Source organism: Lathamus discolor, chromosome 5, assembly GCF_037157495.1.
Source record: "Lathamus discolor isolate bLatDis1 chromosome 5, bLatDis1.hap1, whole genome shotgun sequence".
NCBI classification, from domain to species: domain Eukaryota; kingdom Metazoa; phylum Chordata; class Aves; order Psittaciformes; family Psittacidae; genus Lathamus; species Lathamus discolor.
Window position 1 is genome coordinate 118918337 of NC_088888.1, and position 3988 is coordinate 118922324.

The 3988-nt window shown below is 46.1% G+C and overlaps 1 long non-coding RNA gene across 1 annotated transcript; it reads right to left on the reverse strand.

Moving 5' to 3' along the window:
- Positions 1-992: 992 nt before the first annotated feature.
- Positions 993-3747, reverse strand: LOC136014518 (uncharacterized). Its single transcript, XR_010612750.1, has 2 exons — positions 3657-3747; positions 993-2506 (listed from the first exon to the last, which is right to left on the reverse strand). It is a non-coding gene; the product is annotated as an uncharacterized LOC136014518 (long non-coding RNA).
- Between the last annotated feature and the right edge of the window lie 241 nt (positions 3748-3988).

Consider the following 3988-nt stretch of genomic DNA (forward strand, 5'->3'; position numbering starts at 1 on the left):
TCATGGCCTCCTCTGGACTTGTTCCAGCAGTTCCATGTCCTTTTTATGTTGAGGACACCAGAACTGCACACAATGCTCCAGGGGAGGTCTCACAAGAGCAGAGTAGAGGGGCAGGATCACCTCCTTCGCCCTGCTGGTCACGCTGCTTTTGATGCAGCCCAGGATACAGTTGGCTTTCTGGGCTGCGAGCATGCACTGCTGGCACATGTCCATTTTCTCATTGAACCAGCACCCCCAAGTCCTTCTCCGCAGGGCTGCTCTGAATCAGTCCCAGACTGGTATTTAAAAATGTATAGTATTTTTAATTATTTTTGCCATGCAGTGCCCCTCTCCACCCAACCCTTGTTTGCTGGTGGCATTGCTTCCTCTTGCAGGGAGCTCTGCCACCAAGGAAGCTCTGATACCACCAGAGCTATCCCCTGCTCTAATTTCCCAGTTCAGAACTATTTGTCATTGCAACAAATACAAGCATCAAATGAACTTTACAGAGATCTTCTGCTTTGTAGGTTATGGCATGCTTGCTCAGATGATTTAGCAGACAAAAAGCCTGCCTAAACACAAAACGGGCCAGAATTGCAGGCCAAAGGGTTAAGCCTTGGCACTTTACAACAATGGTAAAAGGGTCTTACAATTGGAAGATTTCAGTGTCCAGGAAAAGGATGACTCAGAATTCCTGGTAATAAAGCTGTGCTAGTAAAGAAGATATTATCTCTTTCTTTTGACTGAAATGCATGCAGATTACTTCATGTTGCAAGCTGTAATACGTACAGCAAACCTCTACTCCTCTTCAATGAGTTATTTGTTAAATCACATCAAATGGGCCGCCCCACACTCAAACAGATTGCTCCAGCCCTGACCCTGGAACACGCTTGCAGTAGGAATTGTAGATAATTCAATGATAATTCTTTGTGCTGCCTCAGCTCAAGGCTTCTCTTGAGCAAAGAGTTCAGCACCATGAAATCTGCATCCCAATAAAATAGCTCTATGATATAAATAACACCCATTTTCTCTTGGCTGGAACCAACGTGTTCATTAATCTCAGCACCTCAGGATGGACTCGGTCTGGCTCACCACAGAGGAAAGGTCACTGCTTTGTCAGCGTTGCTCCTCAGCCTCCTTCTCATTAAATTTCCATCTAGATGCCACATACTTTGCTTGTTAAAATGCAAGGATATTTGTAGGATTAGCTTAAGATTTGCCAGACCAAACAGCCCGAGGGGCTCAGGGCTCAAGAAATGAGACCAGTGTGCATCCCCAGAGCATAACGCTGCCAAACAGTTCAATTCAGTTCAGCATCTAGTAGGAGCCAACACAAGGTAATCTTTTAGGTCTGGCGAGTACTGGCTGTTCAGTTAGGGTTAGGTCAAGGAAGGAAGATGTGGTGCTTGGATGATTGACTTTGCTAGAGCAAACCTGCCTCATTAGGTACTATCTTGGGGGCTCAAAATCTGCTTCTCTATGACCCTGAGCTAGAAATTCAGCTACAAACAGCAAGATGGAGGAAACACCAGAAAGAAGATATTGGGAAAGAAACAACCTTGTTATCAGCCAAAGCACCCACATGAGATATCCCTGCAATGGGATTTTGGAAAGCAGCTGGCCAAGGAAGGATATCAGCAGCCTTGTCTCTGGATCATTCCCAGAATTTCAACTAGATGCTAGCTCATTTTCCCGAGCCAGCAGAGAAAGATCACTTATGGACTCTGCCGTTACGTACTTCCAAGAGCTGGAGGTGGCACTGCCAGCTTTGTGCCACCCCAAGTCTGCCCAAAGCAAGAGACGCGCCGGTTTTGGGAGCATTAGGCTTTATAAGCAGTTAAGCACTGCAAAACCTATCCATTCCCTGCAATCTTGAGTTGCAAGGACAACTCTGAGGCAGTATGGTAGAAATGTGCCCCATCTGCCACTGTTTCTATCCATACACAAGTATTAGGGAATCCCAAGGCAATGGGGATGTGACCATGATATTTTTAGCTTATTACCTCATAATAAATGAGAGGGAGCAGGACAGGCTCCAGAAACAGCCTTTTCAAACCCAGGGGAAAACTGTGCTGTCCAAAGTAAAACATTACATACATTTCTTCATCCCAAGAGAAGCAGCAATGAGGGAAGGTATCACAAGCGAGAGGCATAAGTCACATTGCCAGCAGAGAAGGACGGTTGATACCTCAGATTATTACATTTCTCTCATCACCAGATCTGTTAAGCAGAGATGAAATATTCATTTCATGATGAAAACCCTTTGTCAAGCTCCCTTCTTTGCAGAGTCAGTATTATAACCCAGTCTGCTTAACACAGTGCATGCCTTAAAGTGACTGCAGGAGATAGCTCTTGATGCGAGTCATGGTTTGCAAGCAGAATAGCACAAACTGTGTTGTTCCGATTAACTTTTCCTCAAGAATCATGTTTTTGATCAAATAGATGAAATGGAGCCTTCAGAAATGCAACCTTCACACCACACACATCCCATTACGCTGTCACCAGTGGCAATACCTGCAGAAAATGCCTTAAAAAAGCCAAGATTTAAGCAGTGAGCTGGCGAATGATTCAGACTCGATTCAACAGTTATTACTGTTAGAACTGTTTGTTCACCCCTGAGCTTCACAGCCTTATTTCTGCTCTATGCTGCTCTGTATCTGCTGCACATTCTCCTGGTTCAGGGTAATTTGGCATTCGTAAGGCACCAGCTTCACAAATCTGCTGCTGCTGGCAGATAGGAGCATGCTTTGCTCTGCAGCTGCTTGCTGTGCATCTGCTAAAGCATTCAGAATACACAAAAGTGAAGCATGGAAAACTGCATTTCATCCTGTCCATCATTACTGCAGTGGGCCAAATAAGCATGGGATCCTCCACCTTGCTACACCACCTGCTTTGCACTTCAGCCACTCAATTCAGCCCGGACCATAATGACCATGTTATTTTAGGCTGCCCATGCAAATTCTCCACATTTAAACAATTAAATCAAGGTTTTTACCCTGACTATTCCAAAGGGCTTCTAGCTTTCCCACTGCCTTCTGCATTCAGCCTAATTCAGACTAGTGCAGCCAATCTGTATGAGCCCCCCTCCTTTTTCAGGAATATCTGTGCCAAAACAAAGGAATGCTCAATGCTCCATCCACACCCCTCCCACCTCTCCACACCCCCCCTCCTAGCATGTTTTTGCTGCTGGCCCAACATGATCATAGAGCCAGTTTATCAAGACTCCTGTTACACAGGAGGAGGTGCTCAGGGGTAAAACTGGTGCTGCACGTTATAGCATTGTGGGCAAGCCCAAGGTAGTGAAGGTAAAGAGAAGGGAAAGCAAACACCCAGCCACACCCCAGCCTTTTCTCTTCCCAGCACATCACATTTCTCCAAGGCATCTCCCCAAGGTGGCACTGACATAAAAAAAAAAACATGGAAGAAGCTGGCAACAAAACAAAGAACTGCTCTAAGCCCAAGGACCCTTTGGGAAACTCTCCTCTGGGGCAGCAAGTGTTGCTCCAGGACCATGCTACCACTAGCGGGCTTTGCAGGGAAGGTTGAGAAGCCCAAGTTCTCCCATGGCATTAGCTAGGCCAGGCCATCACCTTGAACTTCACCACCCTCCCAGAGACAGGGCTGAATCCTTAGGTCTAGAACTGCACTCAGAAACCACAAAACACTCCAAAGGGTACCTGGAGATGATGGGGAAAAGAACAGCAAAGAGCTGCTCTGCAAATAGAGATAACCATACAGGAAAACTGAAACCCCCTACCACCACCTCACAAAGCCATACTCCTAGGGGAATACCTCTATCCCCTCTTTATATCCGTTCTCCCTCCATTCATCAGCAGCATCACCTGGGCAAGCCAAATGCCCCACCTGGAGAAAAGTGAGGATTGTGCTTTACCCAGCAGCATTGCAAACCCAGCTGATACCATTTGCCCATGAGATGTGCCCAGGTCTCCGCAGACAAAGAATTTTAGCAGTAGAAACAACTGCAAAATGACTATTTGATGTTCAAACA